The sequence below is a fragment of the Notamacropus eugenii genome, chromosome 4, assembly GCF_028372415.1.
Source record: "Notamacropus eugenii isolate mMacEug1 chromosome 4, mMacEug1.pri_v2, whole genome shotgun sequence".
Taxonomy (NCBI): domain Eukaryota; kingdom Metazoa; phylum Chordata; class Mammalia; order Diprotodontia; family Macropodidae; genus Notamacropus; species Notamacropus eugenii.
Genome location: NC_092875.1, coordinates 462,415,520 through 462,427,400, shown reverse-complemented (window position 1 = coordinate 462,427,400; position 11,881 = coordinate 462,415,520). Strand labels below are relative to the sequence as shown.

The 11,881-nt window shown below is 43.1% G+C and overlaps 1 protein-coding gene across 1 annotated transcript in view; it reads left to right on the top strand.

Moving 5' to 3' along the window:
- The first annotated feature begins 4,119 nt into the window (after positions 1-4,119).
- The window catches only part of CKMT2 (creatine kinase, mitochondrial 2), a 53,225-nt gene continuing 45,463 nt past the window's right edge, over positions 4,120-11,881 (top strand). The window contains exon 1 of the mRNA XM_072606254.1: positions 4,120-4,207. The gene's annotated coding sequence lies outside the window, so the exon portion shown is untranslated. The remainder of the gene's footprint in view (positions 4,208-11,881) is intronic.

Genomic DNA, 11,881 nt, shown 5'->3' with positions numbered 1-11,881 from the left:
CTAAACAATTGGACCAAAAAAATTTACTCTTCTCTAGAAGGATCTCGGTGATGGGGTATAGGCCCTGGGAACTCTCCCATGCCCATCCTGAACTTTACTTGAATTTTCCCACATGGCCAAGTTTCTGGCGTTTGCCTGAGGCATCGACCCATCCCATCAACAGGTCTTTCATGGTGGCCCCAAGCCAGAAACCTTCTATTACCTCTAACCCATTCTAGCCCTTCATTGTCTGTTACCTCCCAATCTCCCCCAGCCACTTCCCATCCTTAAATCCTTCTAGACCCCTTCTCACAGTCACCCCAGACTACTTGTCCTCTCTCATCCAGATTTTCATGTTCCTTGACCACCATATATAAGGTCCATGTTGTCTCCATTAAAGTACTCAATTTTCTTAAGACTCTGATCCATTTATGTTAAAGATACAAATGCTCAGATTCAGTCTGACCCACTTGTCAATACAAGCGTCATCATAGTGCAGTTTCTTAGAATCTCGCTCATCCCCAGTCCATGTTTTAACAAACCTCTTTGATTGAAAGAAAGCTTTGGTCGAATTCACTTGAGGCAGGACCTGAATTGCTTGCCCTTGAATTTTGGAGTCCCAGCACCCCTAGACCTCAACATTAGGACCTCTGGGTTGAGGAATTCCCCAACAATGACCTGATAACAAATGTTATCTGAAGGAAACAAGTATAAATGGCATTGTGAGGTACCTTGTAGGCCAATGAGCCTTAGCATGTAACCGAACAGTTACTAGACAAGGCTGCTTCTTTCACTTTTTGCCAGGCAAGCTATAGCAGAGAATGTGAAGCAGGATAGTTCTAGAAATGAGTTCATCAGCAAACCAGATGGACAATCAAGTAAAGCAGATGGTTATTCATGAGATAAAATCCCCTGCTAGACCATTCTTAATTATGCCAGGAGGAGAGGAACTCCCAGAAGAAAAAAGAGTTCTAAGTTGGTAGCAATGGAAACTGGACATATGACAGTCACCTGGGGCCCCTGGTTGGACCCATTTTAAACAGTGTGGCCGTTGTCCAAGATTTCAACTGGTCATTGCTATTTATAAGTAACCTTTCCCCTTGAGTTTGTGTTGATTGTCCTAAGCTGGATTATTTTTAACAGTCATCCTGCCTGGCCCTCTGGAATGGTGCATAGGAAGTGAATTTGCCTGAGAATCCACTTTAGGTAACTGAATTCCTGAGAAGAAAAAAATATGGCATAATATTGTTAGACTCCAGTCTGCAAAGAATATTGATCAGGAAACAAAATGCAAAGGACAGTCTGGATTTTAGGACACCCCTTCCCAACCCATGCCTGAGGTGTTGGGGTTTTTTTCAAGGTGTGGGGAGAAGTAATAGCTTTGTCTTCCTCTTTTAGACTCTAAGCTCTTTGCAATTAGATTGTTTTATTTATTATGTTAGCATCCCTCAGCACCCTGGTACACACAGTAGGAGTGTTTAACTAAATAAATGTTTAGTTAAATGATTGATTACCTCCCTAGAGATTCAACCTGCTGACCTGCCCTGTTCTAAGCAATATTTTAGATCTCTTCTGGGATGGTTTTGTGAAGATCATCTCACCCAGTGATTCTGCAGGTTTGGAGAGCCCCTTACCCCAAGGAAAAGGGAAGGCCCTCAAGAAACATTCTGGATTTCTAAGAAGTTGGATTGCATGGATGTTGTGCCAGAAAAATAGTGTTGGAAGAGAAGTCTGCTACCAAGCATTGTTATGATACAGCTTCTCACAATGGAGCCAGAACCCACGGTATCTTTCTGTTTCTTTATTTGCCTTTCTTTCTATCACCAGAACTTAGCAATACCTAACACATAGTAGGTACTTGATAAATTCTAGATGACTGACTGAATTATAAACTTAAGAATATATTTATAAAAACTGTCATCCAAGAAAAATGACCAAGGCCATGGGTCTTCATAGCCCACCACAGCAAGGGATTAGCAAAGAAGATGGTGAATTTGGACAAGGATTAGCTCCCTGCATATTTGTGTGTGTATGTAGTAATAGGAGTGAGTATATGTCTGTTGTAGTATCACATATAGAGATGTGCTAACAGTGGTTAGAGGCACCCGAAGCTATTAAGTAGCCTACCATTGCCCTACCTTATCGTGGGCCAGAATTCTACCCTTGGGAATAACTTTCCTTTTAAGCCAAGTCTGGGAAGATGGTGGAAGCCCCACCTCAATGTCAGCCGAACTAGTTGCAATCCACCACGATCTTTTTTTTTCCTGAATGACACTTTGTTCTTTTCCCCATTTACCTGCAAAAACAACTTTTTAACATTACTTTTAAAAAATTTAGACTTCCAAATTCTCTCTCTCCTTCACTCCCCTCCCCCTCCCTAAGAGAGTAAGACATTTGATATTCATGTATAATCATGCAAAACATTTCAGTATTAGTTATATGGCATCACTGTCCTTTCTAACACATTGCCTTGGATGGACCATCCATTAAATATTCTTTCTGCCCTTGTAGAAGCTGTAAAAATAAATCAATATTTCTCTTCCATAGCTTTGAGCTCAAGCCAGAGAAAGCAATTTGGCAAAATATCAAAATTTGAAATCTCCTGTTCCTCTCCCAGGATACAAGCCCTGATTGCCTCTTCCTGTTGCATTCCCAGTAATACAGCGAGATTAACAACACAAGTGGTTAACAGCTTTCCTCACATTACTGGCTGAAGAGACAAAGAAAGAAAAACAAGCTCTTTCTTAAAAGAAGAAAAGGGTCCGGGCTTTCTCTTTCCAGGGAGAAAGAAGAAAAGGCACCATCGCTGTGTCTCCTTGGCTTTTGCCCTTCAGTTCCACCACGTAATTGTTCTGTTATCCCTCCCCCACCATCCTTTGGGATGGTCCCAAGGTCAAGGGTCAAGGAAGGAAATCCTGAAGAATTTCTACATATCCAGGGGTCCTTGATCCTCAGTGTCCTGTTACATAAGGGATTACAGACCCAGAGGGCCCTTCTGGCTCTATGTTTATCATTCTGGTCCCTTTGAAAGGCCACAGTTCCCTTATCTATAAAACAAGGGTATTAGACTAGATGATATAAGGCAAGCAAAGTAGGATCTTTTGCTATTTTTTGTTTTACTAAAAGTGCCTTTGAATAATGTGATTAAGGAGGATCTTTCCCACCCATTGTTGGGCCTGAGAAGATTTGGAGGAAAGTCCAGACCTTTTGTTAACGAGGCACTGGTTCTCAGTGTGATGTGATGGTCTCTGGCTCTAAAAAGTTGTATAAAGAATCTTAGATATGGTTTTATTTTGGAGCTTAGTTTTTAGAAGAATTTTAGTGTGCCAGGTGAGAAACTCTGAGAAGCCACTAAGCAGCACCCCCCCCCCCCCCCCAATTTGAAAACCCAGATTCGATGCTTCCCTTTCTGGTAACTATGGTCATACAGTTGGACCTGTCTGTTGATTTGTGATATATGTACTGATTATGATCAGACAGAGGAAGCCCTGTCTGCTGATCTTTGATTTCTCTGTATTTTCTTTGAAGTTCAGGGTGCTGACTCCCCTGAATTAGGTGAATGACATATGTGCTTTATTAAAGGAATGATATATGTGCTTCATTAAAGTGATTGTTGATCCCTCAAAAGTTGCCTTTCCTTTTAGAGAAGCAGAAGCTGTGATAGTAGGCCCTCCTGTGTATGTCGGGGTGCTTCCTGATACAACAGCCTTCAAGATTCCTTGCAACCCTAACTCTATGGTTCCAAAATGACATGACCTTGAAGGTCCTTTCTAGCTCTACGTTTAATCATCCTAGCTCTCTGGGCCTCAGTTTCCTCTTCTGCCAAATGAGAGGCCTGGAGTTGTTGAATTTTTGAGTCCCTTTGAACTCTCAAGTCCCATGATGCTATAAGGATAGAGAAGAAGGAGGCCTTCCAAAGTCAAGACTGAGGAGTAAAATGTGATTCTGTCCCAACTGAAGTCTTCTGTTTGTTGAAGGGTGAAGGGAACGGTAGAATCCAAGAGTGGTGGTGTTGATATCATCAGAACAGCCAGCAGATGCTCTCAAGGGCACAACTGTGGGAACAAGTGTCCCCTCCAGGAGGGTAGGAACTGGCCAATGGCATCCTCTGCTCTCCTGCCCCCACCCTCCCTGAGCCTCATCACAGCCTGTGCTCCCTGTCTGATCATGTTACACTTCTTGGCTGACTGGGTGCAGCAGGACGTGTGTTACTGACTCCGGCTTCAAGGTCAGTGAAATCAGGAAACTTTTACTTTATTTCCTTTTAGTTTTCTCCAGAGCTGAGAAATTTCTGAGAACTCGTTCATCAGGTGGCCACTGCCCCTGAGGCAAGGGCCTGGGAGTGGACAGAGCAGGGAGGGGAGCTGACCGCAGATCCCCAGCAGGGCTGCTGGCTGACTAGCCCAGGGTTCAGAGATGCTCCAGAGCAGGCTTGGGGTAGATCTGCTTGGGGAACTAGCTGGGGAAATAAGGTTGCATTTAGGAAGCGACCATCGAGGACAGAGGGACTGAAGGGAAGGAGGGGAACATCCCTGTTTCTGCTGTATCGGAGCAGAGTGGGAGAATTCTGGAGCACAGTCTCCTCCTGAAACACTGAGGAGAGACCAGGAGCACTTCTGCTCTCTCCTTGAAAGTGCTGATAGTTTTGTAAATGCAAGAAAAGCTTGAATGTCCCTGCATTCTGCGTAAATGAAATGGCAACGTACTTTGCCTCTGTAGCATCAGGCCACAATTTATGGCGACTGATTCTCCATTTCTGGGAGCACTTGTCCTCGATGCTAACAAAAAGAAGGGCATATACAAAAGTTGCTCCAAAGTTGCATTAGAAAATGCGATGTCCTACATAACCTACGTCAAATTGCTAGCCTTCTCAATGAGGGGTGGGAGGGGGGGAGAAGGATAAGAAGGGAGGGAGAGAATTTGTAACTCAAAATTTGAAAAATAAAAGAATGCTAAAATTATTTTTACATTTAATTGGAGGGGAAACCCAAAATATTAGCTTTTTTTTTAAAAAAAAGAAAAGATGATGTCCTGGGCTCAAATCCCAGCTGTATGACCTTGGTCAAGTCATTGAGCTGTCTGAGGCTCAGATTCCCTGTCTGTAAGATGAAGGTTTAGACTGGATAACTTCTAAGCCCTCTTCTAGTTCTATGTCTTGGGTCATATGTCTTTTACTCATTTTAAGACTTTTGAAAGGAAATGTCCTTTAAAGAACTTGTCATCACAGTAGATGGGTCCAACTAAAACTGGTAAAATAACATCATTGATATAGATTCACTTATTATGTTTGTAGATGGCATGATTAGAATTGCTAATTTATTCATGAGGAACCAAAAAACCTTTTTCACTCGGCTGAAAAAGTACAAACTGTTCTTGATTCTTAATGCATTTTGTTTCCAACAAGTGCCAGTTACTTTTCCTTTTGAGTCATAACAAAATGCTATGTGTGTACTTGAGGCTTTATCCCTAGACAAGTCTCAAATAAAGGCGTGTTTAGATTTGGGTGGACATCTGAGGAAAGAGAGAGACACACAGAGAGGGGAGAGAGACAAAGAGAGAGATACAGAGTGAGAGTAGAGGGAGACCAGACACAGAGAAAAAGGAAAGACAGACAGAGACAGAGATGGAAATAGAGACAGAGAGAAGAGAGAAAAAGAGACAGTGAGACAGAGAGAGAGACAGAGAGAGGGACAGAGACAGAGACAGAGACGAGAGAGAGACAAAGAGACAGATAGAGGCAGAAAGATGAGAGAGGAAAAAAGACAGAGAAACAGAGAGATAGAGACACACTCAGAGACAAGAGATAGAGACGGACAGAGACAGAAATGAGGATAGAGACAGAGAAAAGAGAAAAAGAGCTAGATAGGAAAACAGAGAGAGGGACACACAGACACACAGACCAGAGACAGAAACAGAGAGGAAGAGACAGAGAAAGAAATAGAGACAGAAAGGAGAGAGAGAGAAGAGACAGACAGACAGAGACACACAGAGACAGAGACAAGAGAAAGAGACAGAGAGAGACAGAGACAGAGACAGATAAGAGAGAGAGAGAGACAGACAGAGACACACACAGAGACAGAGACAAGAGAGAGACAGAGACAGAGATAGAGACAGATAAGAGAGACAGAGAGGGACAGACAGACAGAGACACACACAGAGACAGAGACAAGAGAGAGAGACAGAGAGAGACAGAGACAGATGAGAGAGAGAGACAGACAGACAGACAGAGACACACACAGAGACAGAGACAAGAGAGAGAGACAGAGACAGAGATAGAGACAGATAAGAGAGAGAGAGAGAGAGACAGACAGACAGAGACACACACAGAGACAGAGACAAGAGAGAGAGACAGAGACAGAGATAGAGACAGATAAGAGAGAGAGAGAGAGAGTGTGTGTGTGTGTGAGTGAGAGAGAGAGAGACAGAGAGAGAGAGACAGAGAGAGAGAGAGAGAGAGAGAGAGAGAGAGAGAGAGAGAGAGAGAGAGAGGGAGAGAGAGAGATCCATGCTGTTTTTTCCCGTTGGAAGCTTCCGAGTGCATGTTCTACGTGACTTTGGTACCTTGTTTCAATGTCAGTCAGAATCACATGGAGTGTCAATCAATCCTAGGCCAAATGAAGAGGCTACAATGTCTAAACCATCTCTATTTCTAGAAATGTCACTTCTGCTGTCTGTGGTTCTGCAGGCCTCCTTTCACTTCTGACCAAATGCACACAGAGAGAAATGCCAGCCACGTCTCATTCTCCTGGCCCCAGCCTGGCGAGATAACTGCTGAAGCAGATCTTTGCACAGGAGCATTTCTTCAGTGTTAACTCTTTAAGTTCTTCCCTTCCTCCTCCTCAGGCCCCTCCTTTCCCTCAAGTTCTTCCTTGTTAGGAAGTTAGCTATTTACAAGATAGCAGGTGGATGGCCAGACTGTTTCCACAGCCTTTGGCATCATGCTGTTGGTGATGGTAAAGTTCATTCACTATTGGCACTTGGATGTCTGATTCTCTTTGGCCACAATGTGCCCTTGGTATCCCTCTTGCCATGGGCCCAGTTCCTTGTTTTAACCTGTGGTTAGTGCTGGTACCAAATATAAAATGGTTTCAGAAGAGAAAGCCTTAGGTGTGGCATTCGGATTCTGTGTAGGTATGGGACAGAGGCTATGATTTGGGAGGGGAAGGGAGACCAAAAGGCCAAGCTACATGGTGAAGCAGATAGAACGATCCTGAGCTCAAATCTGGCCTCAGATATTTACTAGCTGTGTGACCCTAGGCAAGTCATTTAATCTCTGTCTGACTCAGTTTCCTCAGCTGTAAAATGGGGATCATGACAGCACCGACCTCAAAGGATTGTGAGAATTAAATGAAATCTTTGTAAAGAACTTAGCACATTGTCTGGTACCTAGGAAATGCTTATTCTATTTCCTTCCTATCCTTATGTTGATAATTATCCCACCACATGCTCATGCCAAGGGAGGCAGTGCATCTCATGATGCTCTGCCATGAAGTCTAAAATTCACAATATGAGTGTATTGGTATGAATTAATTCCTTTTCCTTAATTCTCATTTTACAAAAAGACCTTGTTGAAATGAAAAATTTTCATTTGTAATAATAGTAATTGTTGTACTTTACAGTTTGCATAGCTCTTCTGTAAGGTCTTTATCTCAAAACAACCTTGAAGGTAGGTAGTTCATGCATTATTATCCCCACTTTACAGATTAGGAAAATGGGCTAAGGTTAAAAGGCCTGTTTGAGGGTGATGTTTTATACAGGGCAGAAGTGATGTTTAGACACCAGCCTCCAACTCTCAGCCCAATAATCTTTCCTTTCCACCTTGCCACCTTTCATTTGGAAGGGTAGCCATTGGGTTCTGTGAGTGCCCATCATGACATCAGGACCCTGGGCAAATGGGACATGATACAGGTAAATTTTGATTCAGGAGTAGGTAGTAGATCCACAGATCATGACAGGTTGTTGGGAAGATCCCTGGATTCCTAGGGGACAGCACCAAAAACCAGAGGCAGGAGGATGTCAGAAGGCAGATTTTATCTACTTCACAACTGGTTCACATCTCAATGACAGTCTGCTAGAATCCAGTCTTTGACTGCCCAAATTAGTGCCTATGTTAGCTTCACATAGAGCATTCTGGGAGTGACCACTCACTCAGCCAACAGCCCTGGGAGGTAAATGTTGCCCAGTCATGAAGGTGACTCCTGGGTTATGCCTGCCCCAGTTGTGGGTTCTGCCAGCAAAGACTTTGTTGCTGAGAGTGAGGGTGAGGGTGAGGGGTGAACCTGTTTCTTTGAATTTATTCCAAGTAGGAATAGGTCCTATACCTAAACTTTCTGGGATAAATGATCCCTCATTTTGCTGAGCCAGCCTGGCTTCCACTGTTTTAAAAATCTATTTTCTTGGGAAGACATTTTTACTTTAATGTCTATAGTCTGTTTAGCCCCAAACAGTTTCTGATTTTATGGGGAACAACTTAGAGGTAGAAGAGCAAGAACAAATAAAAGATAGTTTAAACATGTGTTCTGATCTACTACCATGTGACTTAGTGATACAAACATAAAAGAGTCAAAAGACCTGGATTCAGGTTAGAATCCTGCCTTGGATGATCTTGCAACCAGAAGTGGGCTAGAACCAGCTCTGACCAGCTCAAGGTGATCATTAAATGTTCAGTGTGGAAACAAAAAGGTCAGTGGGATCATTTACATCTCAGAAACAGCAAAGGACAAATTCAAGTTGATTTTTTGTTTTGTGGATTTTCTAGATCAAAGATGGCAAACACCCAAGGGCAGCAATATTCCCAAAGGATTGCAGCTACTACCAGATTAAAATGTAATTGAAAAATATTTAATAAAATACAATAAAACATAGACAACATTATATTTTAAAACTAAGTGGTCATAAAATCGATGTAGCCAAGGATAGAAGGAATGCAGAAAATTGGGGGAAAACTTTCATAGACCTTCTCTCAGATAGGATGTGATGGGGTTGGAATGTAGCTGTGTGTTGTAGAAAATGATGAGATGGTTGATTTAGAAAAACATGGAAAGGCTAGGACTTATGAAGGAAGATGCTATTCATCTCTAAAGAAAGAGGGATCAAGTGGAAATTGCATAATATGGTCTTACATGCACGTGATGTTTATAGACATATATGTGTATGTGTGCATATATGTATGTGTATATGTATATGTGTATATGTGTGTGTGTATCTGTATTTACTTGTAGCCTTCTTTGGGGAGGGTAAGTTAGGGAGAAAAAAATAAAGTAAAAAGTGCCCAGCAGAGAGCAAAAGAAAATCTCGAAGGAAGCGAAGAAAAGCTGAGTAGCTTTGAAAACAACGTGCAGTACTTTTTAGATAGGTTTTCTTGGCATGGAAATTTATTGTTTTGTATTGAATCCTCTCTTATGTTCTGTTGTGTACGTGGCATTGTTCATTTTTTTCTTTTCTCATTTTGTATTTAAGTCTAAATTATTTAAATATTCATAATAAAAAAATTACCAAAAAAACCCCCCAGAGAATGGTCAGAGATCCTTACATAGTGGCGCTGTTCTATTTGAGTTTGGAACCACTGGTCTAGACTTCAGAAATAAAAGGGAGACAATTTTAATAATGCAGATTAAATTTAAATGTGTGCTGTGTGTACATTTCCCCCTAGGGAGCAGCTGTTAACATTTACCAGCACACACCTGCTTACAGTTTTCAAGTTTTGTGGAGCCCTAGGGCCTCATCCCCTCTCAAGAAGCAAAGATGAGGTGGGCTTAGTGGTCTGAAGGGTAACTTGTACACTCTGTACTTTCAGAGGTGGGAGGGGAACAGAAATGTATGTTCCCTCTGGAAACACTGCCTTGTGGCTTGGCCTTATGGGAATTTGCTGAGCCTGTTTCGTGGTACAGCCCCAGGCCTGAGGACCTCCACCCTTTTCTGCTAGTTCACTCTGACCTGTGTTTCACACTTCTCTTCCCTCCCCCAATCAGAGGTTCTTCAAGTCACCTCCTAGGAACACTCATCTCAGGGTCAGCAGCATCCAAGCAAGCCGATGGCCCCCCCTACCATGAAGGGTGCCCAGAAACCAAAGCCACTGTAATCCAGAATGTCAGTGTGTCCAGACACTCAGCTGCACAACTATCTAATAGGAGGCAAGGTCAGGGGAAAAGATTACAATTTTTTTCTTAAAAGGGGAAAAAATAAAACAGGAAATGGTAGCCCCTCCTCGTTCTGATATGCCAGAGCTATCTCCTCACTTCTATTTAAAATAGGTCAAGGTCTCAGATCCAAAAAAAATCCTGCCTGATTCAATCCCTTTGGCTGCTATACAACATTTTTGAAATTCAGGAAGCTAAGGCTGTGGAGCTCCTGTGGAGTGAGGCCTTTGGGAGCTGGAGGCTGCAAACAGGTGGATGTGCTCCTGTCTCCCTGTGTATACTTTCTCCAAATCTTCAGCATGTGAGACAGCTTAGGAGTGGGTCAAGCAATAGCTGTCTGGGGGTGACGTCCCTTATAAAACAATCTGTGACTTTGGAATGTGGGTGGGACGAAAAAAGCTAATGGAAATAAAGGTGATAATGAGGAATCAGAAGTGTAGGTGGGGGTAGAAACTACTATTTTCTAATTTTTTTCTTTCATGGACTTACATTCAATGCAGGGACTTCTCTTTTTTTTTTTCTGTATATTCACTTTACCTCTCTGGACCTCAGTTTCCTCATTTGTTAAATGGGGGATGGGTTATACTACATAGTCTCTCAGGTCACGCCTGCTCAAAATCTCTAATACTATAAGTCATTTGGTTCCAAAGCAATTGAGAGAATAAGAGAATGGCTGTGGAAGTGAGAGAAGAGTCAGAGGGGTGGAGAGAGACTAAGAAAAGAAGAGTGGAGGGAAAATGAAAGTGGGAGAAATCAACGGAGAAAGAAGGGAGAGTAACTCTGGACCTCTCAGCAGCTGCTTGGTGCAGCAGGACTTCCAAGACCATCTGTTTTCTTGAGTGAGAGAAGGGTGAAAAAGAAGGATAACAAATGAAGGGTGAAAAATAATGGTCACAAATGAGGGTAGGGGAGAGAGTGGAAAGAGAGAAGCCAGAGGGAGAGAAGCCAATGCAGTCCATCCAGAACATTCAGCCACCTGAATCCTGTAGCCTGCTGGAGCTGAGGGCACAGAGGCATCCAGAGCCATCCATGGGCTACCTTGGAAGGAGCTCAATGACAAAGAATGAGAGCCAGCTCCTGACTCCCCAAGGAGCAGTCACTGCTGTCAGTGACAAACTCAATCTTCCCAGTTGCTGCTTCAGTCAAAGCCCTGGTGACTGGGCTGTGAGCTTGGGCTGGGCATGGAGAGTATAGGGATGGAGCCATGCGCTTGTAGATCTTTCTACTCAGGTTTGCAAGGAAAAAAAAGATCTAGCAAAAAGTCTGGGAAGGCTGCCTTTAAGATGGAGATTGAGTTATAGCCAATACATTCTCTAGAATAACAAAGAAGAGAAAGAACTGCTGTTAGGCAGCTGGCTCAACAAAACCAGAGCATTATAGATTGGCACCTGGCCTCCTTCTGGCGGTTTGGAATTGGAGGTGGGGGGAGACTATAAATGCACCTTTCCGACAATTCTGCCCCCCACCAGACAGGCAGGCCTCAGAAAAGAGGGGCATTAATGTGTCACTCAACTGAATAGTAGCAATTTTCTGTTGACAGCAGGATTAGGGAAGGCTCTGAAATGCAGAGTGTTTGGGGAAGGCTTCTTGTAGTTGATGGATTTTTAGATGGGGTTTAAATGAAGTCAGGGAGTAGAGGAGGGAGAGTGCTCCAGGCATGGGGGACAGGCAGAGAAAATGCCTAGAGCCAAGAGATGAGTGTGTTGGGGAACAAGGTCAAGTGTCTCCTCACCTGAGGACGCTGGCTGTGAGGAGGCAGTAGG